General features: G+C 45.0%; 1 protein-coding gene across 1 annotated transcript in view; it reads right to left on the reverse strand.

Annotated features, from left to right (window-relative positions):
* LOC135527077 (leucine-rich repeat and immunoglobulin-like domain-containing nogo receptor-interacting protein 2) overlaps positions 1-15,053 on the reverse strand; it is a 349,079-nt gene extending 334,026 nt beyond the window's left edge. Inside the window, exon 1 of the mRNA XM_064955727.1 lies at positions 14,469-15,053. The gene's annotated coding sequence lies outside the window, so the exon portion shown is untranslated. The remainder of the gene's footprint in view (positions 1-14,468) is intronic.
* Positions 15,054-15,516: the final 463 nt, after the last annotated feature.

Raw genomic sequence — 15,516 nt, forward strand, 5'->3', positions numbered from 1 at the left:
ACTTACTGTGGGAAGCTTGTGGAAGGCAACCCAAAATGTTTTACCGAAGTTAAGCAATTTAAAGGCAATGCTACCAAATACTAATTGAGTGTATGTAAACTTCTGTGTAACGGCTTCCGTCTGGTGGAAGAGAAGCGGACCAAAATGCAGCGTGGTGGTTATTCATGTTCTTTAATAAAAAGGAACTCGACATGAAATAACTAATAAAATAATGACTGTGTGAAAACCTATACAGCCTATCTTGTGACAATAAACACAGAGACAGGATCAATCACCCACAAATACTCAAAGAATATGGCTGCCTAAATATGGTTCCCAATCAGAGACAACGATAAACACCTGCCTCTGATTGAGAACCACTCCAGACAGCCATAGACTATGCTAGATACCCCCACTAAGCCACACACCCAACACCTAACAACACCCCAAGAAAAAACACACCACAATAAACCCATGTCACACCCCGGCCTGAACAAATAAATAAAGACAAACACAATATACTACGACCAGGGCGTGACATTCTGACCCATTGGGAATGTGATAAATTAAATAATAGCTGAAATAAATCATTCTCTACAATTTTTCTGACATTTCCCGCTCTTAAAATAAAGTGGTGATTCTAACTGACCTAAGACAGGGAATTTTTACTGTGATTTAATGTCAGGAATTGTGACAAAATGAGTTGAAATGTATTTGGCTAAGGTGTATGTAACCTTCCAACTTCAAATGTATTTAATTAGATGGAAGTGAAAGTTCATTAGTCAAACCATGCAGTAGAAATGGGATCCATGCTGGGATGTTTGGTGCTAAAATGTCTTAATGACATTTAGTATACAAACTGTGCCTTTTATATAGACCTTTTAAACTGTCAAAACAATAACATGTTCTGCAGCAATGGATGTTCCCCAGTAAACATCCGGTGCTGCAGCACGCCATAATTGCTAACTATCTAGTTAGTTGGCTAGCTAACACAAAATTATAAATTCGTACTTCTTGATCCGACACAAAAATGTAACATTAATTATATACACACGTTGACTTGTTTGCTACCAGATCCACTCAACAAAATCATCAGACAAGATACATTTCTCTCACGACAGCCAACAATATAAATAAACTACATTTTTCTAGCATACGAGTGCAGTGTTTGACGGCCACATTTTATACATCAAAGTTAGCTAGCAGCAGTAATTACCCCACTATCAACCACTCTCTCCCCCCTCACTTTTTTCCTCACTTATTTTCTATTAAGACACATACCGTAGTTTTAATGAACTTGATGCTTGTGCTAGGCATGTATTATCGTTCTCACATTATGAGACCAAGCAAGTGGTTTGTTTGCATGTAGTAAAACAAATACTAGCGCTGACACCATGTGGTGATAATGTTGAACTGCATATTAAATACACCAGGATGATACATTACATGAAGCAAACAAATTGCAACTATTTCAAGCAACATGTATTTTGAAATTAAATCAAATTAACCTTAATATTACTTTCTACACCCTCTTCACAGTGATATTTGCTAATAATGTCTCTCTCCTGAGCATGTCATCCTTAAAACCTACTTTCATTACAAGGGTAGGGCTTGCTCTAATCCATTTCATGATGGCATGTCCAGTAGCTGTAGAAGTCAAATCTGGTAGCCTTTAATTTGGTTACCATCATTAATTGTTTAATGAAAACAAACACACACACACTGATCTTGCCCATATCAATCCAGCCATTTATTTTTATTGGCAAATTATTAACACAGACAACTTCTCAGATGTGTGAGTGCTTTTCCTATTTCTAATAGTATCATTTCAAATGCAGAAAACGTCTCTGTAAAATGTGAACAATGTGTGATGATTTGAGAATCATGTTTCAGCATACAAATGACAAGCCACATGTACAAGTGCCAATACTAATCCCATCATTTGTCTGCATTGGACGTGCCCACGAGGCCAATACTAATCCCATCATATGTCTGCATTGGGTGTGCCCACAAGGCCAATACTAATCCCATCATATCACTGCATTGGGCGTGCCCACGAGGCCAATACTAATCCCATCATATGTCTGCATTGGACGTGCCCAGGAGGCCAATACTAATCCCATCATATGTCTGCATTGTGTGTGCCCAGAAGGCCAACACTAATCCCATCATATCTCTGCATTGGGCGTGCCCATGAGTCCAATACTAATCCCATCATATGTCTGCATTGGGCGTGCCCATGAGGCCAATACTAATACCATCATATGTCTGCAAATGGACGTGCCCACGAGGACAACACTAATCCCATCATATGTCTGCATTGGGCGTGCCCATGAGGCCAATACTAATCCCATCATATGTCTGCATTGGGCGTGCCCATGAGGCCAATACTAATCCCATCATATGTCTGCATTGGGCGTGCCCATGAGGCCAATACTAATCCCATCATATGTCTGCATTGGGCGTGCCCATGAGGCCAATACTAATCCCATCATATGTCTGCATTGGGCGTGCCCAGGAGGCCAATACTAATCCCATCATATCTCTGCATTGGGCGTGCCCATGAGGCCAATACTAATCCCATCATATGTCTGCATTGGGCGTGCCCATGAGGCCAATACTAATCCCATCATTTCTCTGCATTGGGCGTGCCCAGGAGGCCAATACTAATCCCATCATATCTCTGCATTGGACGTGCCCACGAGGTCAATACTAATCCCATCATATCTCTGCATTGGACGTGCCCACGAGGTCAATACTAATCCCATCATATGTCTGCATTGGACGTGCCAACGAGGTCAATACTAATCCCATCATATGTCTGCATTGGACATGCCCAGGAGGCCAACACTAATCCCATCATATGTCTGCATTGGACGTGTCCAGAAGGCCAACACTAATCCCATCATATGTCTGCATTGGAAGTGCCCACAAGGCCAATACTAATCCCATCATTTCTCTGCATTGGACGTGCCCATGAGGCCAATACTAATCCCATCATATGTCTGCATTGGACGTGCCCATGAGGCCAATACTAATCCCATCATTTGGCGGCATTGGACGTGCCCATGAGGCCAATACTAATCCCATCATTTGGTGGCATTGGGCGTGCCCATGAGGCCAATACTAATCACATCATATGGCGGCATTGGACGTGCCCATGAGGCCAATACTAATCCCATCATATGTCTGCATTGGACGTGCCCATGAGGCCAATACTAATCACATCATATGGCGGCATTGGACGTGCCCATGAGGCCAATACTAATCACATCATATCTCTGCATTGGACGTGCCCATGAGGCCAATACTAATCCCATCATATGTCTGCATTGGACGTGCCCAGGAGGCCAATACTAATCCCATCATTTGGCGGCATTGGGCGTGCCCATGAGGCCAATACTTATCACATCATATGGCGGCATTGGACGTGCCTATGAGGCCAATACTAATCCCATCATTTGGCGGCATTGGACGAGCCCATGAAGCCAACACTAATCACATCATATATCTGCATTGGATGTCCCCATGAGGCCAATATTAATCCCATCATTTGGCGGCATTGGACGTGCCCATGAAGCCAACACTAATCACATCATATGGCGGCATTGGACGTGCCCATGAGGCCAATACTAATCCCATCATTTGGCGGCATTGGACGTGCCCATGAGGCCAATACTAATCCCATCATATGTCTGCATTGGACGTGCCCATGAGGCCAATACTAATCCCATCATATGTCTGCATTGGATGTACCCATGAGGCCAACACTAATCACATCATATGGCGGCATTGGACGTGCCCATGAGGCCAATACTAATCCCTTCATATCTCTGCATTGGACGTGCCCATGAGGCCAATACTAATCCCATCATATCTCTGCATTGGACGTGCCCATGAGGCCAATACTAATCCCATCATATCTCTGCATTGGACGTGCCCATGAGGCCAATACTAATCCCATCATATGTCTGCATTGGACGTGCCTTTGAGGCCAATACTAATCCCATCATATGTCTGCATTGGACGTACCCATGAGGCCAACACTAATCACATCATATGGCGGCATTGGACGTGCCCATGAGGCCAATACTAATCCCTTCATATCTCTGCATTGGACGTGCCCATGAGGCCAATACTAATCCCATAATATCTCTGCATTGGACGTGCCCATGAGGCCAATACTAATCCCATCATATCTCTGCATTGGACGTGCCCATGAGGCCAATACTAATCCCATCATATCTCTGCATTGGACGTGCCCATGAGGCCAATACTAATCCCATCATTTGGCGGCATTGGGTGTGCCCATGAGGCCAATACTAATCCCATCATTTGGCGGCATTGGACATGCCCATGAGGCCAATACTAATCCCATCATATGTCTGCATTGGATGTGCCCATGAGGCCAATACTAATCCCATCATTTGGCGGCATTGGGTGTGCCCATGAGGCCAATACTAATCACATCATATGGCAGCATTGAACGTGCCCATGTGGCCAATACTTATCCCATCATATGTCTGCATTGGATGTGCCCATGAGGCCAATACTAATCCCATCATATGTCTGCATTGGATGTGCCCATGAGGCCAATACTAATCACATCATATGGCGGCATTGAACGTGCCCATGTGGCCAATACTTATCACATCATATGGCGGCATTGGATGTGCCCATGAGGCCAATACTTATCACATCATTTGGCGGCATTGGACGAGCCCATGAAGCCAACACTAATCACAACATATGGCGGCATTGGACGTGCCCATGAGGCCAATACTAATCCCATCATTTTGCGGCATTGGGCGTGCTCATGAGGCCAATACTAATCCCATCATTTTGCGGCATTGGGCGTGCCCATGAGGCCAATACTAATCCCATCATTTGGCGGCATTGGACGTGCCCATGAGGCCAATACTAATCACATCATATGGCGGCATTGGATGTGCCCATGAGGCCAAAACTAATCACATGATATGGCGGCATTGGATGTGCCCATGAGGCCAATACTAATCACATCATATCTCTGCATTGGACGTACCCATGAGGCCAACACTAATCACATCATATGTCTGCATTGGACGTGCCCACGATGCCAATACTAATCACATCATATGTCTGCATTGGACGTGCCCACGAGGCAAACACTAATCCCATGATATGTCTGCATTGGGAATGCATGCAATAAATAATCTCACATCCACTGTAACCAAAATGGTAGACCATGTATAGTGGTGGCAAGAGAAAAATCCCCTGGAGATTGACCACAGTGAAGGGTAACTTTTAAATTTTCTGCAAAGTGGCTATGTAATGTTTGAGTTCCATCCCTGTATGGCTGACCAGCCCAGGACCCAAACCCTAATCACATTACACGTGTAGCTTGCATGCCAATAACTGGAGGAGGACAGTGAGTGTAGCAGAATTAAGCAAATCGGTGCGCAAAATCGCAGGAGGAGATCCCCCAGAGCCGAGATGCTTACAGTATAAAGAAATATATACATTCATGATAGACAGGTGGAGACACTATTTCAAGTCTCAGGGGGAACGACATAACATCACAGGGCTAGTAGAACTCAACTGCAGCTCACCTCTGCTACAGTCACACCGTTTTCACCTCTTCCTATGCCACCGACAGTATAACTCAGCCACCGACTGTGATCTGAGTCATTGTAGCAGAATTAAATACCCACAAAATTAACAATGTGGGTGTAAGATTGATTCAGTTGACACAATATGCTTTGCTGGCCGCTGATATTAATGAGGAGGTCAGTGAGTGTAGCAGAGGGGTGAGTGTGTTGAGGTTGATGTGGAGAAGGAGGAGGTCAGTGAGTGTAGCAGAGGGGTGAGTGTGTTGAGGTTGATGTGGAGAAGGAGGAGGTCAGTGAGTGAGTGTAGCAGAGGGGTGAGTGTGTTGAGGTTGATGTGGAGAAGGAGGAGGTCAGTGAGTGTAGCAGAGGGGTGAGTGTGTTGAGGTTGATGTGGAGAAGGAGGAGGTCAGTGAGTGAGTGTAGCAGAGGGGTGAGTGTGTTGAGGTTGATGTGGAGAAGGAGGAGATCTGTGAGTGTAGCAGATGGGTGATTGTGTTGAGGTTGATTTGGAGAAGGAGGATGTCAGTGAGTGTAGCAGAGGGGTGAGTGTGTTGAGGTCGATGTGGAGAAGGAGGAGGTCAGTGAGTGTAGCAGAGGGGTGAGTGTTTTGAGGTCGATGTGGAGAAGGAAGAGGTCAGTGAGTGTAGCAGTGGGATTAGTGTGTAGCACATGTGAGCTAGTTCACAGGTGAGTACTATTCTCTTGAGACCTGAGACCTAAAGAACTGTTATCATAGCCCAACCAAGATCATGTTTTGGAATGATAATGAATGGTGCTTTGTGGGTATGAAGTGCTGTTGTGGACAGGGGATCCTAGGTCGGCCATACAGGGATTGTTACACCCACACCAATGATCAAGGACACCAGAGAGTGAGTGATAACCAAATAAAACAGACAAATATGAGATGATTGAATAGTTAAATGATGTGTCTAATACAAAAAATAAACAGAATGTCAGTGTTGGGCTGGAACAGAAACCTGCAAGCCAAGTAGCTCGATCTCTAGGAGCAAGGTTGGCCATACATGTTCTGGGTATATGCATGGTTACTTTTAACATAATTTTTGTGGTCCTACAACCAATTCTAACAGTAGACCAGTACCATATATAACCCATTGGCAATATGAACTGCAGTCTCTCCAGGACTAGGGACTTTCTTTGGGACCTTCATCCACAGACACGGTTTAGCAGCTTCACAGGTCTCTGTATCTGAGATGTGGGTAAACAGAAATTAGACCAGGACTTTCTTCATTATTCTCAAGTGATATAACAATTTATATTTCGTTGCAATTGAGTTTTGTCATTGTCATAGTTCTCTCTTTGGTACGGGACATCTGTTAATTAGCTAGTTAGCTTAGCAACTTGCTAGGGAGCTGACATGTTTTTAGCTGATCAAGCTAACGTTTGTGTAATTCAAAAAACTAATATTTGAGTGTTGTCAATCCTATTTATATGTAGCTAGCCAGCTACCTGACATTACCTAGAGTAGATGGTTAACTTGTTAACAAAAACATCATCCTGGAGCTTTCACCTCCATTTAAAATTTTCCCAGGACGTAAAGACTATCCCATCCATGAATACTAAGGTCAAAAATGCAATTGTTGACCTTGAGAAAACAACTAACAACTAGTTAGCTTAGCTAGCTAGCTGTTTACAGCCGTGACGGAACAGCTGTTGTGAATAAATGTACCGGAAGTCCGGAGTTTCAGAGTTCACTTCCGCTCCTCCTAAAAAAATATGTTAAAAAGGTCTATACGTGGAAGGTCTCATAACTTTCAATTCCTCTATGTTTGAAATTCTATTCTACAACAAAAAAGCACATTGAATCTCAAATTTGTTCTAAATTCACATATTTGTTGCACCAGTCAATCCCCTCCAACATAACTGCAGCTAATGGCATATTATAATAATCTTTGATGTTTTCAAAGCCAAATGTTACCCTCTCTCTGTTCTCCTTCTGCAAACATAATAGTGCTTAAGTAAACGTGCTGTCAGGTTGGCATTTCAGTGCTATTGTTGGAATTCAATATGTGTGAGAAGCCAAGCTGTGGCAGACTGATAGTGTCACAACACCTTACTGTGGCCTCCCACGCCTTGTGGTGGCATACTGGGCTTGTGTGGAGCCTGAGAAGACCTGGTCAGATATTAAAAGCATCAAACCTCAGTTCAAGGTCAAACCTGGGGTGCCTTCACTTAAGTCAGACAGACAACCTGAGGTAATTGAATCTTCTGTTTTTCATGGATTGAGGCCAACAGATGTCTATTCTCCCCCTTTCCATCACAACTGCCATTTGGCACAAAGTCCTCTCACCCCACTCTCACCCCTCTGACTCTTACTAAAGCTTCATGTCGACACAAGCAGGAGAAGCAAAAGGGACTTTGCTGGAGGTGGCCCTCAGACTCTAGTCCCCACAGCCCACTCAAAGGTCACGCTCGAAAGTGATATAGGTGGCAAGGTCAGTGTCAATGGAAGTCGTCCGTGATCTGTCCTCAAACCTCAACTTCTGCCTGTGTGCTCTTCCAAGATGGATTTGTGCTGCCACCAGCGGTCACTCTGCCACCCACCACAGAAGCAGAGACAAGAGGATGCGGCCACGCCATGCCCTCACTGGCGACATTGTGCAGTGCGACAAGGGCACTGTGCTGGGTTCATGCACTGAATAGTAAAAAGTTTCCTTTTGATTGTTATTTTTGGTGGAAGAACTGCAAACCCCCACTACCTTTAGCAGCACTGGTGCTACAAGCGGGCCACATTTAAGAGACTAGAGATGCTCCATTTCACAAACCAATGTTTGGCTGACTTTGATGGGATTCAATGAGTCGGAGGGTAATTGGAAGGAGCGGTATCCATGATGATGGGAGTTTTACAATGCTGATGAGTAAACATATGGCCCAGCTGTTGTAGTGTATGGTGTTTTGCTTTATCAGGAAGATAGGGGGCGGGGGGGGGGTCCTTAACAGCTTCTACCGCAAAGCCATAAGACTGCTGAACAATTAATCAAATGGCCAACAGATTGTTTACATGTACAATCATTTGTTTTTTTACACTGCTGCTACTCATTCCCTGTTATCTATTCATAGTCACTTCACTCCTATCTACATGTACAAATTACCTTGATTAAACTGTACCCCGTTCATTGACTCAGTACTGGTACTGTCATGCCCTGACCTGAGAGAGCCTTTTTATGTCTCTATTTTGGTTTGGTCAGGGTGTGATTTGGGTGGGCATTCTATGTTTTGTTTTCTGTGTTTCTTTATGTCTATGTTTTGGCCGGGTATGGTTCTCAATCAGGGACAGCTGTCTATTGTTGTCTCTGATTGGGAATCATACTTAGGTTGCCATTTTTCCCTCCTTCAGTGTGTGTAGTTATCTTTGTTAGTGGCACTTAGCCCTGTAAGCTTCACGGTTGTTTTGCGTTTCTTGTTTGTTGGCTACATAAAGAAAGAGAAATGTACTCTCACCATGCTGCACTTTCGTCCTCTTCCAATGACAACCGTGACAGAACTACCCACCACCAAAAGACCAAGCAGCGCGCACCAACCTGGAGGACAAGCTGGACCAGGGAGGAGAGAATGGCAGGGGAAAACACCCGGTTACGGAAGCCTGAGAAGCAGCTCCAAAAAATGTTTTGGGTGGGGGCACAAGGGAAGATTGTCGGAGTTTAGACCTGAGCCAACTCCCCGTGCTTACCGTGGGGAGCATGTGATTGGTCAGGCACCGTGTTATGGGGTGATGCGCACGGTGTCTCGAGTGAGCATTCACAGGCCGGTGTGCCAGCGTCCTGCATTTGCCGGGTGGAAGTGGGCATCCAGCCAGAACAGGTTGTGCCAGCTCTGCGCTCGAGACCGCCAGTGCGCCTTCACGTCCCAGTATATCCGATGCCCGCCCCACGCACCAGGCCTCCTGTGTGTCTCTCCAGCCCGGTGAGTCCTGTGCCTGCTTTAAGGACCAGGCCTCCTGTGTGTGTCCCCAGCCTGGTGAGTCCTGTGCCTGCGCCCAGAACGAAGACTACAGTGATGATCCTTGGCAAGAAGCCTCCAGTGATGATCCATGGCAAGAATCCTCCAGTGATGATCCGTGGCACGAAACCTCCAGTGATGATCCATGGCACGAAGCCTGCAGTGATGATCCATGGCACAAAGCCTCCAGTGATGATCCATGGCACGAAGCCTCCAGTGATGATCCATGTCCATGGCACGGAGCCTCCAGTGATGATCCATGGCACGGAGCCTCCAGTGATGATTCATGGCACAAAGCCTCCAGTGATGATCCATGGCACGAAGCCTCCAACGAGGAGTCATGGCACGAAGCCTCCAGTGATGATCCATGGCACGAAGCCTCCAGTGATAATCCATGGCACAAAGCCTCCAGTGATGATCCATGGCACGAAGCCTCCAACGAGGAGTCATGGCACGAAGCCTCCAGTGATGATCCATGGCACGAAGCCTCCAGTGATGATCCATGGCACAAAGCCTCCAGTGATGATCCATGGCACGAAGCCTCCAGTGATGATCCGTGGCACGAAGCCTCAAGTGATGATCCATGGCAAGAATCCTCCAGTGATGATCCGTGGCACGAAGCCTCCAACGAGGAGTCATGGCACGAAGCCTCCAGCGACGGCTTCCAGTCTGGAGCCTCCAGCAACGGTCTCCAGTCTGGGGCCCGCAGCAACGGTCTCCAGTCCGGGGGCCCGCAGCGAGGGTGCCCAGTCCGGGGCCCACAGTGAGGGTGCCCAGCCCGGGGCCCGCAGCGAGAGTCCCCAGTCCGGGGTAGGCGGCGAGGGTCCCCACACCAGAGGCGCTACCAAAGTGGGGTGAGCCAGAGTTGGAGCGGGGTCTATGTCCCGCACCAGAGCCACCACCGCGGATAGATGCCCACCCGGACACTCCCCTGTAGGTTCAGGTTTTGCGGCCGGAGTCCGCACCTTTGGGGGGCCTGTCACGCCCTGACCTGAGAGAGCCTTTTTATGTGTCTATTTTGGTTTGGTCAGGGTGTGATTTGGGTGGGCATTCTATGTTTTGTTTTCTATGTTTCTTTATTTCTATGTTTTGGCCGGGTATTGTTCTCAATCAGGGACAGCTGTCTATCATTGTATCTGATTGGGAATCATACTTAGGTAGCCCTTTTTCCCTCCTTCAGTGTGGGTAGTTATCTTTGTTAGTGGCACTTAGCCCTGTAAGCTTCACGGTTGTTTTGCGTTTCTAGTTTTGTTGGCGTCATTTTAAATAAAAAGAGAAATGTACGCTTGCCACGCTGCACTTTGGTCCTCTTCCAATGACACCCGTGACAGGTACCCCCTGTATATTGCCTCGTTACTGTTATTTTATTATGTTACTTTTTATCATTTTTTACTTTTGTTTGTTTGGTAAATATGTTCTTAACTCTTTCTTGAACAGGGCTTAAGCATTGGTTAATTAAACATGTCACGATAAAGTCTACACGTTTTATTTTATTTTATTTTGATATGTGCAACATGTGGCTAAGTAAAGCCTGAAATGTATTTATAATCAGCCTGAAATTGATTTATCAGCGGTGCATCTATCAGCCTGTCAGATATTGAATATTCACTCAAGGAATCCTTTTAACAAGAAACAGTAGAGGAGAAAGCGTGTTCAAGCCCAAATCAAATTCATTTTTGAAAGCAGATGGAAGATGGTCATTCATGTTTGCGCTAGACATGCCAACAAGACACAGCCTTTGTCTATTTTCATAATGACCTGTGTTATTCGTTCGTCAAGCCACAGTATGACAATGCCATTCAGGTTTCTCACTGTACCTGACAAAGGTCATTGTGTTAAAAAAAAATGAAACCCAATGTTGACAGAACTGCGAGCATTGATTTTCCTATTCCTTAATGGACTGTCTAAAAATATGCCGCTGTGCTCGGGCCACGTCTTCCCTTTCATACAGTTCAACCGCGCTACTTCCGACAGAGAAATTATGTGCTTAACCTCCTATAATGGCAGAATTTTTGCTTCTACAGTCTGGATAATAACATGACGATGCTAATGTTACAGTAATGTCCTGTAGAGAGCTTTTACAGTTGTGAAGGAGGCCTGAAGTATTGACATTTTAAGATGGTGGCATTTTAGAATACTACTGTTAATTACCCTGGACTGAAAGACGATTGTGTAATGTCCACTTAAAGGCTGAGAACCCTATGCATCTCAGAGGCCTGCATAGAGCATGTTCTGGTAGAATTTCTGAGACTAATTCAATTGAAATTTCTCCTCTACATCAATGCATAGTTAGCTTCTAATGGCTAGCCAACATTGAATATCACAATCTGTAGAGCGGAAGTGGGCCTTCTTATTCATCACTGAAGGTCTGACAAGTCTCCTTGATGTATGAGTAGTCCATAGCTACTCTACCCATGATACTCCGATCCGTATAAGCACATCTTACACATCCTGTATTAGCTGGGGTATAAAATATTAATCTTAAGGGGTAAAAATACAATATATTGTCAAATTTTGTTATTCAATATGTTTGGATAATGACAAAACCATTCAAAGAACCCTCTGCTTCTGTCTGCTTACACATGTTGGCTAAATTGTGAAGTAATATTGGCTATAAACTAGACTAAACAAATTCCTAATATAAATATTAGGCATAATTCACAACTAAGCAGAAAATGTGTAATCTGTGTGGGTCCAAAAGGCATGAGATGATTGAAACATATTTATTATAGTTAGAAGCAGGTATGTCAGTCATATTTCAGCTGCCGAGTTACGTGCATGCATACTGATTCAAACCGTAGCTGTAGGCAATAAATCAAAAGCACAGCATTTTTGCCATCAAAGTTGTTTTCTTCTCTAATGTCTACCCCCTGTGAATGTGCTGTCTACAATTCAGAGTAATCACTGGGAAAATAAAAATGCCTTCTATTCGCCTTCCATACTATAATTTAGTGGATGCATAATCCAAGTGAAATGGTAGACCAAGTCTCTGACTCCTCCCTCAGCCACCATCAGACAGCACATATTCCTTTACAAGGGTTGGGCAAACACACTCAAACAAGCATACACAGAAACACACACACACACAGACACACACACACTCAAACAAGCATACATACACTCAAACAAGCATACACACACACACACACACACACACACACGAATATATATACACACACACACTCAAACAAGCACACTCAAACAAACATACACACAAACATACACAAACAGACATGTACACACAGACGTGTACACACACTCAGACGCACATGTACCTGGACTAAATCGTTTAGCAGATTCAAAATGCTGTGAAAGCAAAATCGGTGTTGCTAATCCACAGTGAAGAGCAGTAGAAGGCTGAATGATGTCCAAATCTGATATTCCCTTCACCATGTAACCCCGGATCAGAGTCTGTGCGTCAGTGCGGACACGGTTAACACTCAATAAAACATCAAAGAGGATGAAGCTCACAGCTCTGGACACATACAACTACACACTGAATACACACACACACACACACACACACACATTAAATGCACGTCCGCCATAATGCTCATTAGATTACACCTATATCTGGCCCGGACAAACAATAAGATGAAAAGCCAACATTCTCTTTCATGAGTAATTCCAATACCAGAGTTTTGTCACTTTAATCTCTGAACCATTAGGACAGGTACCATCCTATATACATCCACCAGCTAGCTATAAATTACAGATAAGAATTAGCCAGTCCTATTGGTGGAAATTTAGCGACTGTACATAGGAAATGGTCATCAACTTCATTTCACCCTTTCCTGCCCGTTCCACACCCTCTACCCCCCCTGTCGATGTCTCGCAAGAGGAGACACTTTTTATATTTTCATTTCTAGAGGCGAAGGGATTTATTGGACACCGCTTTGCATATTACATGAGGAGGCTGCATCATATTCATCCTCCACGGCAGGTGCAGGGCTTGACAGGCACAGGCTATTTATTATTCAATTATTTTAAATATTTCAGGGCAGACAGGATGCACATGCAATCATAAATACTTCAGCCTGTTCCTACAAAGGGGCACTTGTCCGGGGTTGACAGGGAGGTGCTGTAGATTCACTACAACAATGCTGCAGTTATATTTATAAACCCCTATTTTATATCCCTCTATCATCCTATTAATCATTTTTATCCTCTTTTACATACAAGGACCTTGAGGAGAGAAAGCACATGCTTATCATCTACATGTTCCATCACCTTATCAGCTTAGCATGACCAAAGATGAGCATGACAGCAAAGACAGGAAAGATGCAGAACTGTTATGTGGGGCATGTAAGACATTTGGGCAGCATTCGAAACAACTAAGACATCTTGTTTGCCGTCTGCTAAAGGGAAACACAACCCTTAATATATGGAGTAGCTGTGCAGTCGCGACTCAGAGGCAGGTGGTGAACATAAAAACGTAATCCCATGTCCCAAAGATATGGCCCTTACAAAGACGAAGACAAACACCAGTGGTAATTATGCCCTTCCATCCAGCATTCCTGCTGGAAGCCACCATGCTAAGACAGAGACCCCAGAGATAAACTGCTTTGCACACCGGCATCTTTTCCTTTCCAACATCCCCCCCATACCACCCCCTCAATAACCCCCATACCACCCCCTCAACACCCCTCAACAGCCCTCTACCCTCTCATCCATAGATCAAAATATCCCTCCTAGAAAAAAAGCAATCATCTTCCCCCCCGTGCATCAGAATACGGCTTGAAGAGAATGAATCGCAGAATGGCTTTATCGCAACTTTTCACGTCCTGTTAGTGCCACTAAACAGTCTGGAGGTTAGTGAAACACATACCTTTCCGTCTGCTTCTTCTCTCTCTTTTCATCTGCTGCTGAGTGTTGCCGTTACCTAATCTGAGCAGTAGCTGGCTGGATGATACACCGAGAGAGTTGAAGATAGGTCCTTACCTTGACATGCCATCCAGGATCCTATAGTCCACAAGATTAGCTGACCGAAGCTGAGAGCTGCTCCTCCCAAAAAGGAAATTATGCTGCCCAAGTCCCCCTGGAACAGGAGCCTCTGAATTAAAAATTCCGTAAAATGTTATTTTTCCTCCTCTGAAGGATGTCCTTCACTGCTGTGTGCTCCTACTTCCTTTATTTCCCAGGTTGTGCTGTATCTTTTTTGTTGTGTCCCCCCTGGTATTCCACCTTATTAAACCCAAACATTGATTGGATCTTCTCCTCCCGTGTTGCAGGCAGGCAGCGATGAAGTGCGAGATCCACAGATGGAGAACACTCCTAGTGCGCACTGGCTCTCCCGAAAGTGACTACAGGCAGTCTGTGCTCTCCACACCTAGAAAACGTGAGCTGTCCTATGTTCAGCCCAGCATGGGGGGGGGGGGGGGGTCCCCCAGAGTGCCAACTTCGACACCTCTCACCACCCGATAGGAGTTAGTAGTGGATAGCAAACTGTTCTTGTAATTTATTTCCCTCGATTTCCTCCTTAAATGTTTTCCCTCTTCAATGTACCTTATTTTGTAGCTCTACTCTCTAGAACGCTGTCTCAGAGACTGGATGCTGAGAAGTGCCGGAATGAAAGCTGCTCTCCCTCTTTCTCTCTCCCCTCCCTCGCTCTCTTTCCCTCCGTCTCTCTCTCACTCACTCACACACTCCCCTTCCTGCCTCACACTGCATCTCCCATCCCCTTGTTTTCTCTCCTCTCTCTTTCCTCCCTCTCTCGCTCACTCCCAGGTCTGTTGTCTGACAATTACAGCTTTGGCATTCACAGTCATGTCATATAGAAAGGTTGGCTGCCTGCACTCCTTAGGAATCCTTAGGGATACGAATAATGGTCAGATAAATATGGATAAGAAAATAGAATGAGTAAAGAAACAACATGACAGCGAATGAAGGAATGAGGAGCGAGGAAGTGTATTTATGAACTGATAAATAGCCAGCATCTCTTCAGCATGGGGCATTTCCATCTATATTTTATTGCATACTCCTTATAGTG

Source organism: Oncorhynchus masou, chromosome 32 (assembly GCF_036934945.1).
Source record: "Oncorhynchus masou masou isolate Uvic2021 chromosome 32, UVic_Omas_1.1, whole genome shotgun sequence".
Classification (NCBI taxonomy): domain Eukaryota; kingdom Metazoa; phylum Chordata; class Actinopteri; order Salmoniformes; family Salmonidae; genus Oncorhynchus; species Oncorhynchus masou.